Source organism: Podarcis tiliguerta (assembly GCF_965153285.1).
Source record: "Podarcis tiliguerta genome assembly, chromosome: 7".
Taxonomy (NCBI): Eukaryota; Metazoa; Chordata; class Lepidosauria; order Squamata; family Lacertidae; genus Podarcis; species Podarcis tiliguerta.
In genome coordinates, this window is record NC_139540.1 from 2,012,750 (window position 1) to 2,034,805 (window position 22,056).

The window sequence follows — 22,056 nt, forward strand, 5'->3', positions numbered from 1 at the left end:
AGCAGCGGGAGACCCATTAGCTAAAGTGGTGCTTCAGGTTAAGAACAGTTTCAGGTTAAGAACGGACCTCCGGAACGAATTAAGTACTTAACCCGAGGTACCACTGTAGTGACAACCAAAGCAAATCAAAGCAAAGCTTGCCAAGGGGGAGAGACCACTGGGTGCAAGATATGAGTTGTCCTGTTTAGCGCATCCTCTCCCATCCTAGATGCTCAGACAGCACCTTGTTGTTCATCAGGTGCTCCAGACAAGCAACACAGGGCGACTCGCTTGTGAGCTTCAAGCCTGGTTATCTGACTGGTCACTGCTGGAAACAAGGCCAGGCAGCGCAGTTCTTATAAATCACCCTTACCAGCTTTATTTTTCTTTGATTGCAGCCCCTGCCAAGCCTCTGCCGGCCAGCCTGACCTTTCCATCCATTACCCAAAGTGCCTGGACGACGTCATAAATCCTTTGAAGAGCATCAATCTTCCTCCGAGCCAGGCACCGTTGTTCAGCGTACCGCTCCAGGAATCGCTCATGTGGGCGGGAGGACTGTTTTCAGTCGGAGATTCCGACTCAACATTAGGAATACAGTGGTACCTCGGGTTAAGTACTTAATTCGTTCCGGAGGTCCGTTCTTAACCTGAAACTGTTCTTAACCTGAAGCACCACTTTTGCTAATGGGGCCTCCCACTGCCGCCGGGCCATCGGAGCATGATTTCTGTTCTCATCCTGAAGCAAAGTACTTAACCTGAAGCACTATTCCTGGGTTAGTGGAGTCTGTAACCTGAAGCGTATGTAATCTGAGGTACCACTGTAACTTTCTGATGGCGAGAGCTGTCGGAAAAGGTCCCTTGGAAGGTGGTGGATTCCCATTCCTTGGAGTTTTTTAAAAGAGTGTTTGGGTGGCACTGGGCATCCATCAAGGATTCTTCAGGTGCAATTGCTGCAACTAATCTACATACAACTAATCCAGAATGCGGCAGCTAGACTGGTGGCTGGGAGCGGCCCCCGAGACCACATAACACCAGTCTTGAAAGACGTACATTGGCTCCCGGTACGTTTCCGGGCACAATTCAAAGTGTTGGTGCTGACCTTTAAAGCCCTAAACGGCCTCGGTCCTGTATACCTGAAGGAGCGTCTCCACCCCCATCGTTCTGCCCGGAGACTGAGGTCCAGCTCTGAGGGCCTTCTGGCAGTTCCCTCACTGCGAGAGGCCAAGTTACAGGGAACCAGGCAGAGGGCCTTCTTGGTAGTGGCGCCCGCCCTGTGGAACGCCCTCCCATCAGATGTCAAAGAGAAAAATAACTACCAAACTTTTAGAAGAAGGCAGCCCTGTTTAGGGAAGCTTTTAATGTTTAATAGGTTATTGTAATGGTTCTAGGGGTTGCTCGTGCGTAAGCCGGTGCAAACACCTGGCTGGGTTGCCTGAGTGAACCTTTTCTGTCTGGACAGCCACTCACCCGTGGCTGTCTCAATTGCTGGCAGAATCCGTCAGTGGCCGTTTCTTAAGCTTCTTCCAGCAAAGAAGCTCTTTGACGCCTAGTCTCCTCCTACTCCCTGCGCGAAAGCCTTCTGCGCAAGGAGGGCGTAGGCAGCAGAGGATCCCTACTCTCCCCGCTGGTCCCCGGCAAGGAGTCATGGGACCGCCTCGCCGCGTCCCCCATCTGCCCCCCTTCTCCACTGGTGCTACGCTGATTCTCTTCCCCAGAAGATGGGCTGCTTCTCCCAATCCCGGGACGCTCTCTGGAATCCCTCTGGATTTTGTTCTCTCCCTCCGGCACTGATGGCAGTTCCCTGACAGTTATTGTATTTTAGTGTTCTGCTGGAAGCCGCCCAGAGTGGCTGGGGGTTGGACTAGATGAGCCTTGGGAACTCTTAGGTAAAGGTAAAGGGACCGCTGACCATTAGGTCCAGTCGTGGCCGACTCTGGGGTTGTGGTGCTCATCTTGCTTTATTGTTCAAGGGAGCCGGTGTACAGCTTCCGGGTCATGTGGCCAGCATGACGAAGTCGCTTCTGGTGAACCAGAGCAGCGCACGGAAACGCCGTTTACCTTCCCGCCGGAGTGGTACCTATTTATCTACTTGCACTTGCTTTCAAACTGCTAGATTGGCAGGAGCAGGGACCGAGCAACGGGAGCTCACCCTGTCACGGGGATTCGAACCGCCAACCTTCTGATCGGCAAGTCCTAGGCTCTGTGGTTTAACCCACAGCACCACCGGCGTCTGGGATCTCTTACAGACCTACAAAATTCTGAGTTTCAAAGGCCCTCGTGCTGGAGCTCTTCCCTCGTGGCTTGTGCCACGTGCACTAATTAGCAGACGGAGAGAGCTGCCGCCACGTGGATTTTTTTTCCGCCTTGGGCCTCCCAATGAATGTCATGGGCAGGCGTGGGTAATGGGGAGGACCCAAGGCCCCAGAGCAGCAGAGAGAAGGGTGCTTTGAAGTCAGGAGCAAAAAGACGGCTTCATTAGGGTTGCCACTGCGATGAGCTGTCCTGCCTCTCCTCTTCCCACCCTCCAATTCCCACCGCCTCCTTCTCCTCCTGCGTCTTGTCCAGAACCACTTTCCTGCTGCTGATGTTGCAGAGGCTGAAGGGGAGAAGCGAAACAGATGGAGAGAGACATAGGCAAGGATGTAAAGAGAGAGCGCAGAAAGCGACGTGCCTTGTTCCTGGCCGCGCAGCCTATCCCTTCCGGCCACGCTCCAGTGCGGTGTGTGTACTCGTGCGTGCAATTAAACACGGCCGGCCGCCTAGTGTTCCTTCCCTCCCCCCCCCCCCGCACCGCTGTATTGATCAAGTGTCCGCGGCAGGGAGATAAAAGGGCACGGTTATGTTGCAATTAGCTCTGAAAGCATCATCAGGGCATCGATCCATTTGTCAATTAAGGATTTTGTTAAGCGGGCTGTTACAGTCACTGGGGAGGGGGCGTTCCGCACCCGGTCTGGCTGCTGTAATCGTTTGGTGCATCTTTCATGCAGCGCACAGTTAAACGATGGTCCTAACCACTGAGACCCTTGGGCTTGCCGATCGAAAGGTCGGCGGTTCGAATCCCAGCGACAGAGTGAGCTCCTGTTGCTCGGTCCCAGCTTCTGCCAACCTAGCAGTTTGAGAGCATGCCAGTGCAAGTAGATAAATAGGTACCACTGTGGCAGGAAGGTAAACGGCGTTTCCGTAAGCTCTGTTTCCCGTCACGGTGTTCCGTTGCGCCAGAAGCGGTTTAGTCATGCTGGCCACCTGACCCAGAAAGCTATCTGTGGACAAACACCGGCTCCCTCGGCCTGAAAGCGAGATGAGCACTGCAACCCCAGAGTCGCCTTTGACTGGACTTAACCGTCCAGGGGTCCTTTACCATTACCTTTTCCCTCACTCGCACTGTTGACTGTACTAACCAATTGTCACAGTCTGGTTCATGGGCGATCGAAGTCCCGGCAGGGGGTGTCAGGACTGGGGGCAAGATGGCAGGGTGGGAGCAGGAACGGGGGTCCAGAAGCCAGGAGTCAGGAAGCCAAGGGTTCAAGGGTCAGGAAGTAACGAAGTCAGGGGTCCGAGGGCAAGGAGTAAGGAGTAATGAAGTCAGGGGTCCGAGGGTCAAGATGCAAGGAGTCACGAAGTCAAGGGTCTGAGGGTCGTGAAGCAAGGAGTCACGAAGTCAGGGGTCCGAGGGTCAAGAAGCAAGGAGTCACGAAGTCAGTGGCCCGAGGGTTGAGAAGCAAGGAGTCACGAAGTCAGGGGTCCGAGGGTGGAGAAGCAAGGAGTCACAAAGTCAGGGGTCCGAGGGTTGAGAAGCAAGGAGTCACAAAGTCAGGGGTCGAGAAGCAAGGAGTCACAAAGTCAGGGGTCCGAGGGTGGAGAAGCAAGGAGTCACGAAGTCAGGGGTCGAGAAGCAAGGAGTCACGAAGTCAGGGGTCCGAGGGTCGAGAAGCAAGGAGTCACGAAGTCAGGGGTTCAAGGATCAGGAAGCAAGAAGCTAAACGCAGCAAGGCAGGAAGCATGTTGCTGTGGCAAAGAGTCGAAGGAAAATGCTGACCTTATATCCCTTCCCAGCTCTTGCCACCAGGTGCTGTGAGTTACCAATCGGCCTCACCTGTGCGGCCATGCCTTGCCTCTTCAGAACAAACTTAGGAAGGCCCCAGTCCTGCAGAGTCCTATTGGTCACAGGGCCTGGCTCCCGCACACACACCTGACACCAATGGAGCTGAATGTTGGAAGATTCAGGACAGACAAAGGAAAGCCTGTGGAACTCCCTCCCACTGGAAGGAAGTGATGGCTTTCAAAGAGGATTAGACAAATTCATGGAGGAGGAAAGGGATATTGATATGCTTTGCTTTCACAGCTGGAGGCACCAACAGGAGGGGAGGAAGTGCTCTTGTGCTTGGATCCTGCTGGTTTCTCACAGGCACCAGAGCTGGCCCTTGTGAGAACAGGATACCAGACTCGATGGGCCATTGGCCTCATCCAGCAGGACCCTTCTAATGTTCTTATCCATGTTGATGTTTCATCTTCTAATTAAACATTAACATTAATACACCCGTGCCAATACAGCATGAAATTGGAAGTTGCATTTATTTATTCATTCATTTATTACACTGGTATACGACCCTTTGTCCATAGATCTCAAAGCAGATCTCTAGGGTGATTGTAGTCCAGAATTTCTGCAGGGCGCCTGGAAGGCAAAGGCAATGTGCTGGGCCCAGGGGTAACCCAGGTAATGCGGTCCAGGTCCGGTCCCGAATCCAAGGGATCCACTAGGAGTCAGTCCGACAGGGCCAAGGCAGGAAACCAGGCAAGGTCAGGCACAGGATCACAGGCAGCTTCTAGCAAACAGCAACGTTGCACCCGCAACCTGGGGCGAGGTCAAGCAGACTTTTATCTCTGTCGGGGTAACGGCCGGTCCTGACCCCCCAGCAACTCACCTCCCTGTTTCACCCGAAGGCGAGCACTCCTCCTGCGAGTACTCGGGTCTCTCCTTCTCTCAGACCTCAGTCTCTGCAGCTCGGGAGACGTCGGTGGGTTACTAGACCCAGGGGCCGCCTCAGCCTCCCCTGACCAAACCGGTAGTGGAGCAGCTGCAAGTGGTGGCCAGCTGGAGGCAACGAGGTCATCCCCACATCTGGAGCCAGGGCAGGCTCAGGCCCCTGACTCGGCCCAGCTGGTGTTTGTTGCAGGAGAACCTGTGCAGACTGGGACTCTTCAGGATCAGGCCCCAGACTTGGTTCAGATGATGCCTGAGGCAAAGGATCCGGTGCAGACTGAGACTCCTCTGGCTCCAAGTCCGAGCCTGAGTCCCAGGCCATCACAGGCAATAGGAAAGAAGCCATTTAGCAGAAACATGAAGCAAACTATTGATCTACAACCTTTTATCACATGTGGTGGGTTTGTAAAGAAGTGAAGGCTTTCTGGGAAATAAATTATAATGAAATAAAAACTAATGCTGATATATACATTTGGGGGAAATGCCAGAAGCCTTCTTAATTGGTATTGTAGGTACCGAAACACATAGGCAAGATAAGAGACTGTTTTTATATGCAGCAACAGCAGCAGCAAGAATAGTATTAGCCCAACGATGGAAGCAGCAAGAAATACCAAGGAAAAAAGAGTGGCAGATGAAACTGATGGACGATGCCGAGTTGGCAAAATTAACTGGGAAAATTCGGAACCAGCAAGATCAGAGTTTCCTGAAAGACTGGAATAAATTTATGGTGTATTTGAACGACAATTGTAAACAGCTGACATCTCTAGTAGGCTGAAAGAAGTTTTGTAAGGTTAATTTTATAAATTATGGCGAAGATTAACTTCTCATTTGTTTATTTTTGATACAGACTTAATAGTAATAATTCTAATAACATAATGCAATATCAGAGAGTAAGTTAGAAAACATTAGTCAAGAAGGATGGAAGTCTTAGGCTGTTGCAGCCAGATGTTTGTTATGTAATTTATAAGTCGGATGTTATGTTTTAAAATACGCACAAAAACCAATAAATCACATATTGTGATGGGATGAAGAGCTGCTTGTGTGTAAATTGCAATCCCTCAGAGTTTGAACAGCTTCTCAAACCTCTGCCTGTGACGGAGCCCCTCCAGCATGGCTGCGTCAGTCGCTAGCAGAATCCGAAAGTGGCTGCTTTCGGAAACGTTTCCAACATAAAAGCTCCTTAACGGAAACACGTCTTCTGGACTCTCTGCGTGACAGTTTCCGCCGAGGAACGGGTGTTCCTATAGGAGGTCCTGAGACTTCCCCACTGTTTTCACTGGAAGCATCTCTGAGCCATTCCTCCGACTCTCCTTCCCTTGACGTTCCTGTTCGCCCCCTACTGGTTCCCTCTTCAGGTGTCAAGTCTCTCTCTACCTCAGAGAGCCTTGGCACCTCCTGTCCTGCCGATGGCAGTTCCCTGACATCCACCTCCCCTCCAGGGCCCCCTTCACCCCCTCCCGTCTCCTCCCCTACGGGTTGTGAGGAGGTAAAACCCCGGAAAGAACCTTCCTCATCGTCTGAAGTTTCGAACACCTTTCTCCACTCGTTGTGGTTCCTAGTCTCTCGGTACTCCTCGTCATCTGAGTCCGTTCCTTCTTCCAACTCCGACTCCGCGAATCCTTCCAGTTCCTCTTCCTCGTCTGTGGTGCCGAAATACTCCCTTCTAAACCTTGTTACCGGCTGTGGTTTCCGCGGGAATCTTTGGTGGAACGTTTCTGTTAAAACCTCGTCATTGACCTCCTCTGCAGTCACCCAGGTGTTTTCTGACTCCGGTTCCCCTTCCCACGCCACTAAATACTCCACCTGATTGCCCTTCCACCTGGAATCGAGGATTTCCGCTACATGGTTACTGCTTTCCCTCTCTTCCAAGACCGGTCCCCTGGTGTGCTCCTCTTCACCTCCCCCCTTGTACGGTGACAGTAATGACCTGTGGAACACTGGATGCAATTTCATGTGGTTGGGTAACCGGAGTTTGAAAGCCACTGGGTTGACCTGCTGAATGACCTCAAAGGGTCCCAATCTCTTGGGTCTTAATTTCTTACAACCCCCTTTGAACGGCAACCCTTGGGTGGACAACCACACCTGATCCCCCACCCTTATGGTTTCACCTTCCCTCCTGTTCTTGTCTGCCTGCTTCTTATATTGAGCCTTGGCCCTTTCTAAGTTGAGCTGAAGCTGACGATGGATCGCTTCCATCTCTTCTACAAAATGTTCGGCCGCTGGGACGCTCCATCTCTCGCCCCCCTCCCCCGGGAATGCCCTGGGGTGACACCCGTAATTGGCCAAAAAGGGGCTCATCCCTGTGGACACATGCTCCGCATTGTTGTAGGCAAATTCTGCCAGCGCCAGCTTTTCGACCCAATCATTCCCTCTGTCATTGACATAGCACCTCAGATATTGTTGGAGGATGCCATTTGCTCTTTCCGCCTGCCCGTTGGTTTCAGGATGCCGGGCCGTCGAAAAATTGACTTCCACGTGCAGCAAGCTCATGAGCTTCCTCCAGAACCTGGAAGTAAATTGTTTCCCGCGGTCCGAGACAACCCTCAAGGGGGCGCCATGCAGCCGGAAGACGTGTTCTACAAACAACTTCGCTGTTTCTTCCGCTGTGACTGCATGTGAACATGCTACAAAGTGGCACATCTTAGTTAACAGGTCCACTACTACCATGATGGCCGTCTTCCCTTTGGATTTGGGCAGATCCGTCATAAAATCTATTGATACCGCCTCCCAAGGCCGTTCTGGCGTGGGTAGTGGTTCCAATAACCCTGCCGGCGCCCTTCTTTCCCCCTTGGCCCTCTGGCATTGGTCACACCCTCTTACATACTCCTTTACATCTTCCCTCACCTTGGGCCACCAAAACTCCCTGGTGACCATCCACATGGTCTTGTGTTGTCCAAAATGTCCCGCCGTGGGACTATCATGCAACTGCTTGAGTACCCTCCCTCTCAATTCACCTTCTGGTATATACAGTGCCCCTTTGTAATACAATGCCCCATTTCTTTCTTCAAAACCCTCCGGGCTCTCACCCTCTCCCCTGAGGCCTCTGAGCTTATTTTGGGCATATTCGTCAGTTTCCGTTTCTTCTACCAGCTCTCGTCTCCCCACCAGCGCCGCCCCACACACCCAGCGGTCCTCAGGAATGACATGTCTTTCTTCGCTTGCCCCCTCCCCTTCCAAGTACTCTGGTTTGCGTGAGAGAGCGTCCGCCCTGACGTTCTCTGGGCCTGGTACATAACAAATCTCAAAGTGGAATTTGGAAAATTCCTGTGCCCATCTCACTTGCCGTTGGTTGAGTACTCGAGCTGTTCTCCAATACTCCAAATTCTTGTGGTCGGTGCACACTTGCACCTTGTGTTGTGCCCCAATCAATAAATGTCTCCACCTCCGGAACGCTTCGTGAATGGCAAGTAGTTCCCTGTCATACACCGTGTAGTTCCGCTCGGACTTATTCAGCTTCCTCGAGAAAAAGGCACACGGTCTCCACTCCGACGTATTTCTTCCCGGCTGAAGAAGCACAGCCCCCACCGCTCTGTCTGACGCGTCTGTCTCCACCCTCATGGGCTTCTGTAGGTCCACATGCAGAAGTTGTTCTTCCGAAGCGAAAGCCCTTTTCAGTTCTTCAAAAGCTCTCTCCGCCTCCGCCGTCCAAACAAATTTCTTCTTGCTACTGAGGCAGTCGGTGATGGGCGCCGTCAAGTGTGCAAAATTCTTGATGAACTTCCGATAAAAGTTCCCAAACCCCAGGAATCTTTGCACATCCTTCTTGGTTTTCGGTGTCTTCCATTCCAGCACCGCCTGGACCTTGCCTGGATCCATGGCCAATCCTTGGTCTGACAGGCGGTACCCCAGGAATTCCACCTCCTTGGCATGAAACTGGCACTTCTCCAGTTTCACCCACAGCTGATTGGCTTGCAGCCGGCCCAACACTTCTCTCACGTCCCTCACATGCTGCTCTTCATTTTCCGAATACACCAACACGTCATCCAAAAAGGCCACACAATTCTTGTAGAGCAACGGCCCCAGGACGTGGTTGATGAAAGCTTGAAAACATGCGGAGCCGGCTTGGAGACCGAAGGGCATTACGAGGTATTCAAATGCTCCCAAAGGGGTGAACATGGTGGTCTTCCATTCATCCCCCTTCCTTATTCGTATCAGATTATACGCCCCCCGCAGGTCCAGTTTTGTAAAAATCTTCCCCTTCCTCACCCTGGTCAGAATGTCATCAATTCGGGGCATAGGAAAGGCCAGGGGTTCCGACACGGCGTTTAGGGCCCTGAAATCCACTACAAGTCTCGGCTTATCTGTGTTTTTTTTGTCCACAAAAAACACTGGGCTGCCCCCCACCGCTCGGGACTCTCTGATGAAACCCCTCTTCAGGTTTTTGTCAATGAACTCCCTCAGCTCCTGCATCTCCCTGTCTGACATGGCGTACAGCTTGCCCACTGGGAGTTGAGCCCCCGGGAGTAGGTTGATTTGACAGTCAAAGGGTCTATGCGGCGGCAGTTTGTCCGCTTCTCTTTCGCTGAATACGTTGCTCAGATCTGCATATTGCGGAGGCACCTCCCCTTGCTTCATTACCTCCATCCCAGCTAAGGTGATCTTGGCTCCCCCTGGATCCTTCCCCTGCTTGCAGTGTTCCAGGCAATGCGCCGACCCAAAGGAGACCACCCTCTGGTGCCATCCCACTAGAGGATCGTGAAGTGCCAGCCAGCTCATCCCCAAAATAATGGGAGCTCCTCCCAATGTGGCCACATTAAACGCTATCCTCTCGGTGTGTCTTGCCACCCTCATTATCATGGGGACTGTCTGTTGGTTCACTTCTCCTCCCAACAGCTCTCTGCCGTCAATCGTGGTTACCTGCAGGGGTTTACTTAAGGGGAGGGTTTGTATCTGGTGCTCAGCTGCGAACTCCTTACTCATGAAATTACAGGAGCTGCCTGAATCCAGCAGGGCCTTGATCTGTAGGGGGTGTCCATTTGGCAGCTCTAGCAACACCTCTATCACTAGAGCAGGTCTGGGAGGTTCTGGTGCGGGCACTCTCACTGCTTTTGAGCCTGGCTGCTGTGCCCCGACGGCAGCCAGGCGTTGGCTTTTACTTGCTCTGTGCTTTCCTCCTCCTCTCCCCCAACAGCTCCTGCCATGCCTTGCCATTCCTTTCTCCGTGGACAGACTCTGGCAAAGTGTCCTGGCTGTTGGCAGAGATAGCATTTTTTCCCGCCCTTTCCCTCTTTCTTCCGCCCTTCACCGATGTTTGAAACTGTGCGCGCACGCGCTGTTCCCACTTCCATCGGCTCTGCCGGTGGGAAAGGCTGCTCTGGAATGTCTGGAATGCGGAGCTCCCTCCAACGTTCTCCTTTCCCCTCCCGCTTCTCCAAAGCCCTCGCTTCCTGGCGCGCTCCAATGGCTAGCGCGGCTTTAGTCAGCTGGTCCATAGACTCTGCTCTGGGGTTCCGGGAAAGTTCATCTTTCAAGGACGAAGACAGACCCTCTTCGAAAAGCATTTGAATGGGCTCAGAAGCCAAGTCCCACCCCAATCGATGAATCAACATAGTGAACTCAGTCCAGTACTCACGGACAGTCCGGTTTCCCTGTTTGCAAGCCATTAACTGCCTTCGCACCCCTCCCTGCTCAATGTCACTGGAAAACATCAGGTCCATGGCACGAAAAAACTTCATCGCGTCCTTTAGGATCTCATTATTTGCTGCCATCAAGGGTCTAACCCAGTCCTTCGCCCCTGATTCGAGGTGGCTAATTACAAAAGCCACTCGCGATTCCTCATCAGGGAAGTCATCGAATTGCAGATTAAGAGCATATTGCATCTCTGTCCTAAAGGCATGGTAGTTCCTGGGGTCCCCCCCAAATTTCTGCACCAATCCTGGCATCTTTCTGTTGAGTGGGGTGGCTTTCTCCCTCCCCCTCTCTGCATCCTGAGCCCTCCTTTCTTCCAGCCTCGCCGTCTGCAAGGCAAGCTGGATTTCCAACGTCCTATACCTTTCCTCCAGGCTTGGACCTCCTCCAGCTGCCCCTCCGGTTCCTGCTGGTTCGCTCATGATGCCTCTCCCTGGCACAAGCTAGCTTTCGGTGACTTTCGGATTGCTGTGATGGGATGAAGAGCTGCTTGTGTGTAAATTGCAATCCCTCAGAGTTTGAACAGCTTCTCAAACCTCTGCCTGTGACGGAGCCCCTCCAGCATGGCTGCGTCAGTCGCTAGCAGAATCCGAAAGTGGCTGCTTTCGGAAACGTTTCCAACATAAAAGCTCCTTAACGGAAACACGTCTTCTGGACTCTCTGCGTGACAGTTTCCGCCGAGGAACGGGTGTTCCTATAGGAGGTCCTGAGACTTCCCCACTGTTTTCACTGGAAGCATCTCTGAGCCATTCCTCCGACTCTCCTTCCCTTGACGTTCCTGTTCGCCCCCTACTGGTTCCCTCTTCAGGTGTCAAGTCTCTCTCTACCTCAGAGAGCCTTGGCACCTCCTGTCCTGCCGATGGCAGTTCCCTGACACACACACATATATATATATATATATATATATATATATATATATATATATGCTTTCGTAGATTTTCACGGGTACAGGAATGCAGGTTTTGGTGTCCTCGGGTGTCTTCCCGTGTAAAAGTTGGGGTGTCTAGGCGACGTTTCGACGAGGTCTCACTCGTCATCTTCAGGCTGGTGCTTTCGGCTTCTTGTTACTGGAACAGAGCAGGATCTCAGTGTTTGAGTTCCTATAAATACTGTTGAGGAGGTGTGGTGTATAGCCTCCAATGTTCTGGGCAGAGAGGAGGTTCCCAGGCTGGTGTGCCTTTTCTTCTTTTGTTCCTTAATTACTTGAGGGATATCTTGAGTGATTTCTTGAGTGATTTCCTGAATCCCACTTAGGTGGGTCATTAGGTGTGGATTAGTTGCTAAAGCCTTCGTGTCTTGAACTCTTGAACTTTGTGAAGAGTTTTTCTGAGAAGATGGCTGTACTGCACTTGGTTGTGCTCTGGCTTGGCTTCGTGTATAGGGGCGAGCTGTGGTTTTGTGGCCTGTGCCAGCCAGATCTGTGTAGGGATTGCAGGGGGGTGCAGCATCCGGAGGTGCCACCCTGGTTTGGCTACTGGATGGTGTCTGTAATTTATCTGTGGAGAGGGTCTGGGTTTGGGTCTGGTGTGGTTGATTGGTGATGGCGTTCTGTGTGCCTCTGGATCTGGTGTCAGATTTTGTGGGGAGGGCTAATTTCCAGATGTCTGGCAAGCGGGATGTGTCGTCACGCTTGTTCATGTTGTGAGGGTGTTTCTCTATCTCGATGGCTTCCATGATTATTCTCTTGTGGTGATGTTCCATGTTAAAGAGCAATTTGGAATCTGCAAAATTAATTTCGTGTCCTGTTTCTTTCATGTGTTGGAAAAGAGAGGAAGTTTTTTCTTCTTTTTTGACGGCATTCTTGTGTTCTGCGATCCGTGCATTTATTCGTCTGTTTGTTTGTCCAATGTACGTGGCTGGGCAGACTTTGCAGGGTATTTCATAGACCCCTTGGTTTTCCAACTGAATTTTATCCTTGGGGTTTCTGAGGATATTGGCTATTTTTTGGTTGGTGCAAAAGGCTGTTTTGATATTGTGTTTATGGAGGATTTTGCTAATTTTATCTGTAGTGCCCTTGATATAAGGAAGGAGGGCTATGCCATTGTTTTCTTCTGTGTCTTGGTTTTTGGGGGGTGTTTCTTTTTGGATTAGCTTCGTAACCCTGTTTTGCTGGTATCCATTGGCAATTAACACATTTGAGAGATTCTTGCTCTTTAACATGGAACATCACCACAAGAGAATAATCATGGAAGCCATCGAGATAGAGAAACACCCTCACAACATGAACAAGCGTGACGACACATCCCGCTTGCCAGACATCTGGAAATTAGCCCTCCCCACAAAATCTGACACCAGATCCAGAGGCACACAGAACGCCATCACCAATCAACCACACCAGACCCAAACCCAGACCCTCTCCACAGATAAATTACAGACACCATCCAGTAGCCAAACCAGGGTGGCACCTCCGGATGCTGCACCCCCCTGCAATCCCTACACAGATCTGGCTGGCACAGGCCACAAAACCACAGCTCGCCCCTATACACGAAGCCAAGCCAGAGCACAACCAAGTGCAGTACAGCCATCTTCTCAGAAAAACTCTTCACAAAGTTCAAGAGTTCAAGACACGAAGGCTTTAGCAACTAATCCACACCTAATGACCCACCTAAGTGGGATTCAGGAAATCACTCAAGAAATCACTCAAGATATCCCTCAAGTAATTAAGGAACAAAAGAAGAAAAGGCACACCAGCCTGGGAACCTCCTCTCTGCCCAGAACATTGGAGGCTATACACCACACCTCCTCAACAGTATTTATAGGAACTCAAACACTGAGATCCTGCTCTGTTCCAGTAACAAGAAGCCGAAAGCACCAGCCTGAAGATGACGAGTGAGACCTCGTCGAAACGTCGCCTAGACACCCCAACTTTTACACGGGAAGACACCCGAGGACACCAAAACCTGCATATATATATATATATATATATAACTATTGATGTACAGGTTATGGTACGGAGTCATCTAGACTGGCTATTTGAATCGGAATAGCCAAGCCTGCAAGTGTTGCAAGTTTCTTCAGCAGTGTGTGTTGTACACCACTTTGCAACACCAACACACACACACACAGAGGGCAGCCCCCCTGGTACCAACTATCCCAGCCCGACAATCAACGGGGTGGTGCTGCTTGTTGGCTGGTTGGGGCTGACCAGTGACGGGGCCTTCTCGGTGGTGGCCTCCCAGTACTGGAATGCCTTGCCTAGGGCACTGTGTCTGTTTTTCTCATTATTAACATTCTACATGGAGATACAAAGCATTTCTGTCACCCAGAGCTTTGATAGCTGAAGAGATACTGCTCCTGGCAACCTTAATCAGAAGGGGAAAAAAACCTCAGAGCAATTTCCAAAGTATGTGACTTTTAAAAAAGTGTTGTTTTTTAAAGAAATTATTTAGATCTTTTCATTTTATGTTTGTGTCGCTGCCCAGGCCTGTGCTCCTTTCGAAGGAGGAGCACGGTAGGAATTTAATTAAAAGAAATAAAACTGCGACAAGAACCTCTCCCACCCGCTTTCCTAGAGAGACCAGCTGCCAAGGCCTTTCTGTAGAAGCCTTTAAAACAAAAAAACCTGTTTAAAGCATGATTTTGCTCCCCCCACCAGCACTTTTATGCTGATCACAAACTCTCTGGCTGTTGCCCTGCAATTATTTCATTTTTGGTTTCTCTTGTGTGTTTTTTACCCTCATCCATTTTATGCAAATGGTGACCATGGATGGTTTTGTTACTTGCCTGGAGGCATTTTTAAAAGATGAATTATAAGCCCTTCTCCGTCAGCTCTTTACTGCCACTGAAAATTAACATTCTCTTTCTGGTTCCTTTTTCATGTTCCATTAGGCACACTGAGCAAACAAGTTTTGCCAGACATCTGAGGTTTAGACATAACACCATTCTCACAATTAGCAGCTGTGTGGACGCATACTGTATATATATACATAATTAGCAATTTCAGGGGAGTAGGGGAAACCCACGGTCCTAATCTGGATCAAGGCCTGTGCCTGAAGTGTAACTAACAGGCACAGGCCCTGATCCAATTTAGGACCATTGTGAGTGTTATGTACTGCGTTGAATAGGATCCTAGAACAATAGGATCCAGAATGCAGCAGTCTGATTGGTCCTAGAACAATACGATCCAGAATGCAGCAGTCTGATTGGTCCTAGAACAATAGGATCCAGAATGCAGCAGTCTGATTGGTCCTAGAACAATAGGATCCAGAATCCAGAATGAAGCAGCCTATTGGTCCTAGAACAATAGGATCCAGAATGCAGCAGTCTGATTGGTCCACAGGAGCCACCCAATCCAACTCCAGGTGGAAGTGAATCCGCAACCTGATTGGCCTATAGGAGAATCCCAGAATTAGCCAATCACGTGGGGCCCATTGTGTAAATAATGTATATAAAGCAGACATTTTGGGGGGAACTTCCATTCCTCACAATTATGAGCTGAATAAAGAGCATGACTCCGAGTATATTTCAGTGAGCTGCCCCCTACTCCCCTGAAATTGCTAATTGTGGGCATATCAGGGGGTTGGGCTAGATGACCCCGGGGTCCCTTCCAACTCTACTCTTGCTTGGTCCTCCCTGCATTGGATTGGCTGCTGCTCTTTTCCTTTCCAAATATGCAAATCTCCTTTTCTTGTGATTGGCACCATTGACCGGAGCCGAAGGCTTTACATATTTCTACCCCCCCCCCCCATTTTTTTACTGTAATTTTTAATGCTGTTTTTATTGAATTAGGCTTGGTGGAATGTTGATGGGAAATCGTTTTATAAATGTTACAAATTAAATGCATGGATAAATCATGCTAGCCTGTCCAAGAGACAGAGAGGAAAACCCCAAATTCTATTGACCTCTATATCTTGCGATGCAACGAATGCCAAGTTATACAATGCTGCCTGTGCTTGTTATATTTTGAAAAGTAAAAACATTGTTAAGGTAAGAAAAAGAAAGTAGCTTGGGATCCACTCCTAGCACTGCAAGCTTGCCTTTTGTTGTTGTTTAGTCGTTTAGTCGTGTCCGACTCTTTGTGACCCCATGGACCAGAGCACGCCAGGCCCTCCTGTCTTCCACTGCCTCCCGCAGTTTGGTCGCTTCGAGAACACTGTCCCACCATCTCATCCTCTGTCGTCCCCTTCTCCTTGTGCCCTCCATCTTTCCCAACATCAGGGTCTTTTCCAGGGAGTCTTCTCTTCTCATGAGGTGGCCAAAGTCTTGTAGCCTCAGCTTCAGGATCTGTCCTTCCAGTGAGCACTCAGGGCTGATTTCCTTCAGAATGGACATGTTTGATCTTCTTGCTGTCCATGGGACTCTCCAGAGTCTCCTCCAGCACCAGAATTCAAAAGCGTCAATTCTTCGGTGATCAGCCTTCTTTATGGTCCAGTTCTCACTTCCATACATCACTACTGGGAAAACGATAGCTTTTACTGTACGGACCTTTGTTGGCAAGGTGATGTCTCTGCTTTTTAAGATGCTGTCTAGGTTTGTCATCGCTTTTCTCCCAAGAAGCAGGCGTCTTTTAATTTTGTGACTACTGTCACCATCTGCAGTGATCATGGAGCCCAAGAAAGTAAAATCTCTCACTGCCTCCATTTCTTCACCTTCTATTGCCCTCCCTTCCTTTGTCTCTTCCTGACTCAGTTTCACATTTTAGAAGAAGAAGAAGAAGAAGAGTTTGGATTTGATATCCCGCCTTTCACTCCCTTTAAGGAGTCTCAAAGCGGCTAACATTCTCCTTTCCCTTCCTCCCCCACAACAAACACTCTGTGAGGTGAGTGGGGCTGAGAGACTTCAGAGAAGTGTGACTGGCCCAAGGTCACCCAGCAGCTGCATGTGGAGGAGCGGAGAGGCGAACCCTTAGGCTGTTAAGGGAAAAAATTCTGGGGTTAGAGACTACACAACAGCCCAGCTCGTCACATCCCCTGCGTGCACATCCCCTGCGGCTCCATGAGGTCAGTAAAAGAAGGAAGTTCCAGCCAGGTAATTTGGAGCAAAACAGCGGTCAGTAGACCACAATCTTTATTGTTGTGCAACAGGTCCCCACAGGAGTAAGAAGCCCAAGCATGGGGTGACATCCTCTTTTAAAACTCCCCTCTTTCCCCCAGAATACACTTCGAGAGGCATCATTGATGCATCATCACTACATCATTAGCATGTCACAAATGGGGGGGGGTATACAAGGGACGTCGGTGGCGCTGTGGTCTAAACCACTGAGCCTCTTGGGCTTGCCGATCAAAAGGTCGGCAGTTCGAATCCCCGCGACGGGGTGAGCTCCCGTTATTCGGTCCCAGCTCCTGCCAACCTAGCAGTTCGAAAGCACCTCAAAGTGCAAGTAGATAAATAGGCACCGCTCTGGCGGGAAGGTAAACGGCGTTTCTGTGCATTGCTCTGGTTTTGCAAGAAGCGGCTTAGTCATGCTGGCCACATGACCCGGAAAAACTGTCTGCGGAAGCAGACAAACGTCGGCATCCTCAGCCAGTAAAGCGAGATGAGCTCCGCAACCCCAGAGTCATTCACGACTGGACTTAATTGTCAGGTGTCCCTTTACCTGTACCCATACAGTGTTCTTGAAGCTACCAGCATGAGTTTGACCAAACTGCGGGAGGCAGTGGAGGACAGGAGTTCCTGGCGTGCTCTGGTCCAGGGGGTCACAAAGAGGCGGACACGACTAAATGACTAAACAACAACAACAATACAAATTCAACATTAGGTCACTTTCTCAGACCCCTTTTCCAACACCTCTTAAGTCCCCATCACCGAAAGAACAATAAAACTCTGGACATATCCTTGCTCTCAGTCTGGAGATGGGCTTTCAGAATACCTGACTTGCTCAACTGCCTCGGCGGATGTCCAGTGTCTGTGCTCTCGTGCTTGGGAATTATGGCAGGATGCCCTGTTCCTGCTGCCTACCTGAGTTCCTGCTTCTTGGTTCATGTGGGGAGGTGGAGCCCAAATTCACCTTTCTTTAAGGGTTAAAATGGCCTTGGAATGAGGAGAGTCGGTTAAAGTATGGATTTTCTACGAATTTATAAAGCTGGGTATCTTCCCTGAGCTGTCAAGTCGAAAGGATACATTCAGGCATGATATTTGTAACATTGTAACAACTTTAAAGATGTGGGTCGTCCCCCCCAAGTCATTTCTGCAACAAGGGGGTTGGGCTGGATGACCCATGGGGTCCCTTTCCAATTCTACAATTCTTCGGTTCTGTGATTAGGAGCCGAGATCCTCACTCCAGGGAGGGATGTGTGGTTCTGATCAAATGGTTGCCGAGTGCTTTGAAGATGAAAAAGCAGAGAGGGGGCTGCCCCCTCTTTTGCCCGCGCAGCTCAGAGTTCCCCAAAGGTTTTGATGCAACGCTGGAAGGCGGCAACAGCACAGAGACACTCTGCAGCTTCGGATTACGGTGCCCGGTTAATTAAACTCCTTCCCTTTGCTTTGCAACTGGGAATAGGCTAGGAGCCAGGCAAGCAAACTGGCTGAAAGGGAGCCTCTTTTGCAGAATATGGGCAGGCTGGGAGAAGAACTTTGCACTGCCAACAAATCACGGTTATGCCAGTATTTGTGCTGCAAAGGTCACGTCTTATTTCCGGTCCCCAACTCTCACGTTTTTAATGATGCACTTAAAAGTATTTTTCAGGGTTGTGGCTTCTCCTGTACAGTCATACCTCATGTTACGTTTGCTTCATGTTACGTTTTCTCAGGTTGCGTCCTGCGGCGACCCGGAAGTACCAGAAAGGGTTACTTCCGGGTTTTGCTGCTCGCGCATGCGCAGTAGCGCTAAATCGCGCTTCGCGCATGTGCACAAACACCAAATCACGCTGTGCACCTGCGCAGATACAGCACTTAAGGTTGCGCTCTTTTCATGTTGTGATCGGGCCTCTGGAACGGATCCCGTTCGCAGCCAGAGGTACCACTGTATTTTGTGAATGTGCTCCATGATTTTCTAGTTTCAAACGATCTTGAGCCACGTTGCGAGACGCCAGGGTGTTGAACGGGGAGGGTGCCACTCCTTACATAATTAGAGTCAATGTTCTGCGAGCATCCCTTGGCAGGAGCGATGTTCTCCGCGTGAGAGCTGCTCAAGGCTAGTGTGCGTCGCCCGTCGACATGCTTCAAGGGCCAGCCGTCTCCACTGCAGTTAGCCTTGGTTTAAGATTTGCAGAACGAAGCTGTGTAAGCTTTGCACGCAGCAGATTGGGGTTTTCAAAAGCATCACTGTCTTTGACCCCTTTTTCATTCCTTGCGGCGCTCAGGTGGTGGTCTGGTTCAGGCGCATGGCTGGGAGCCCTTTACCAAAGGGACGCGCTGCTAAATATTTCCTTGGAGGCTTCCAATGAAGAGGGAAAGAAATCTGTTGGGGGTGTTGTAAACAGAGGCAGAAATGTGGTTCCTTCCAGATGTTGGTTGACTGCAAATCCCAACATCCCTGGCCCTGCTAGCTGGCACTGAGGGGATTTGTTATGAAAACAGAATCAAAGAAAACTGCCTGATGCCAAAATAGAGCACTATTGCACACAGTGTCAGGAATTGAATCAGGAACCTGTATGTAAAGCAGATGCTCGAAGAAGCTAAGACGCCATTGTGGCTAGTAGCCACGGATAGCCCTCTCCTCGACAAATTTGTCCAATCCTCTTTTAAGGCCATTTAAATCGGTGGCATAGGGACGCGGGTGGCATTGTGGGTTAAACCACAGAGCCTAGGGCTTGCCGATCAGAAGGTCGGCGGTTCAAATCCCCGTGACAGGGTGAGCTCCCATTGCTCGGTCCCTGCTCCTTCCAACCTAGCAGTTCGAAAGCACGTCAAAGTGCAAGTAGATAAATAGGTACCGCTCCTGCGGGAAAGTAAACGACGTTTCCGTGTGCTGCTCTGGTTCGCCAGAAGCGGCTTAGTCCTGCTGGCCACATGACCTGGAAGCTGTACGACGGCTCCCTCGGTCAGTAAAGTGCCGCAACCCCAGAGTCGGTCATGACTGGCCCTAACGCTCAGGGGTCCCTTTACCTTTAAGTTGGTGGCATAGGGACCCAGGTGGCACTGTGGTCTAAACCACTGAGCCTCTTAGACCTGCTGATCAGAAGGTCTGCCGTTCGAATCCCCATGATGGGGTGAGCTCCCGTTGCTCTGTCACAGCTCCTGCCTACGTAGCAGTTCGAAAGCATGTCAAAGTGCAAGTAAATAGGTACCGCTATGGCGGGAAGGTAAATGGCTTTTCCATGCGCTGATCTGGTTTTGGTGTCCCGTTGTGCAAGAAGCGGCTTAGTCCTGCTGGGCACATGACCCGGAAGCTGTACGCCGGCTCCCTCGGCCAGTAAAGCGAGATGAGCACCGCAACCCCAGAGTCAGCCACGACTGGACCTAATGGTCAGGGGTCCCTTTACCTTTAAGTTGGTGACTGGTCAGAACTAGTCCTCCCAAGACTAATTAGGGAGAATAATTTTAAAGAATATTTTAAATTTGTTGTTAGCCACCCTGAGCCTGGTTTTTGAACCAGGAAGGGTGGGGTATAAATAAAAAATTATTATTATTATTAGTATTAGTAGTAGTAGTAGTAGTAAGCTTGCAGGTCCTATTGGCCAATCCAGAGGTCCAGGTTTCCTCTGCCCACCCGCCTTGCAAATAATTATTCTCCCTAATTAGTCTTGGGAGGACTAGTTCGCTCTATGCAGATACTGAACAGCAAAACTCCTTTCCATTTTGCCATTCAGTTCTGCCTTTTAGGCCCGCTGAGGTTTCCCCTCTTTTCACCCTGCGAGATCTCCTAAAAGCATTAAATTGGATAAAAATAGTCAGCGGGGGGAAGAGGAGAGGAATCTCCATCTTGGGCAGCCTAGATACAATCCCGAGAAAGCCGCTGAGGATTTCGGTTCCCCGGCTAGAGGCAGGATCAAGCTGAAAAGCGGCAGGAAAGGTCAGTCTCTGGATCGAAAGCTGTCAAGAAGGATCACATCCACCTATTAAAAGGGGATATCTAAAATTTATCAGAGGCGGAAACCATGGTAAGTCTTGTTTCCTTGGGAACAGGATGGTTGTATTTGGAAACAATTTCATTTTGTTGAAAGGCACCACCTTCCTTAAGAGATCTGCTGAGCTCCAGTGTAGATACAGCTGGAAATGACCCCAATGAAACTTCTGTGGAAGTTTTCTCCACTGAGGTGATAGGATAGTCATCTTCCGATATCGCAAAGGCTGTCACGTGGAAGATGGAGAAAGCTTCTTTTCTGCTGTTCCAGAGCAGAGAACCCACTAATAATACATTGGTACCTCGGGTTAAGTACTTAATTCGTTCCAGAGGTCCGTTTTTAACCTGAAACTGTTCTTAACCTGAAGCACCACCTTAGCTAATGGGGCCTGCCGCTGCGCCGCGTCACTACCACGCTATTTCTGTTCTCCTCCTGAAGCAACGTTCTTAACCCAAGGTACTATTTCTGGGTTAGCAGAGTCTGTAACCTGAAGCGTATCTAACCTGAAGCGTATGTAACCCAAGGTACCACTGTAATAATAATAATAATAATAATAATAATAATAATAATAATAATAATTTATTTATTTATACCCCGCCCATCTGGCTGGGTTTCCCCAGCCATTCTGGGTGGCTTCCAACTGAATATTAAAAACAATACAGCATCAGACATTAAAAGCTTCCCTAAACAGGGCTGCCTTCAGGTGTCTTCTAAACGTCAGATAGTTGTTTATCTCTTTGACATCTGAAGGGAGAGCATTCCACAGTTCGGGCGCCACCACCGAGAAGGCCCTCTGCCTGGTTCCCTGTAACTTTGCTTCTCGCAGCGAGGGAACCGCCAGAAGGCCCTTGGAGCTGGACCTTAGTGTCTGGACAGAATGATGGGGGTGGAGACGCTCCTTCAGGGATACAGGACCGAGGCCGTTTAGGGCTTTAAAGGTCAGCACCAAACCAACGGATTCAAAATCCCAGAGTCATGGGTTTGAGCCCCACATTGGGTGAAAGGATCCTGCATTGTAGGGGGTTGGGTTGGATGACCCTGGTGCCCCTTTCCAACTCTACAATGCTTTACCAACTGCACTGCCTCCCGGTGGAGTACAGGGTCAGGTTTAAGGTGCTGGTTTTAACCTTTAAAGCCCTATACGGCCTAGGACCCACGTACCTACGGGACCGCCTCTCCTGGTATGCCCCGCAGAGGACCTTACGGTTCGCAAATCATAATATCTTGGCAGTCCCGGGCCTTAAGGAGGTTAAACTGGCCTCAACCAGGGCCAGGGCCTTTTCAGCTTTGGCCCCAGTCTGTGGTGGTACACCCCATCGCAGGAGACCAGGGCCCTGTGGGACTTGACATCCTTCCACAGAGCCTGCAAGATGGAGATGGCCTGGCCTTCAGTCCGGGCCCAGTTTGATGCCCCGCTCCATGGGACCCTGTAAGTTACCTCTTTGCCCTTTTATCAGCTCATGTGGGACCAACATGGATAGCTGGCCTTGATGATTACTTGAGGTTCCCGACCCCTATGGTTGTA

General features: G+C 50.3%; 1 long non-coding RNA gene across 1 annotated transcript in view; it reads left to right on the forward strand.

Annotated features, from left to right (window-relative positions):
* The window catches only part of LOC310681406, a 157,289-nt gene that overhangs the window by 31,124 nt on the left and 104,109 nt on the right, over positions 1-22,056 (forward strand). The gene's annotated exons all lie outside the window — the stretch shown is intronic.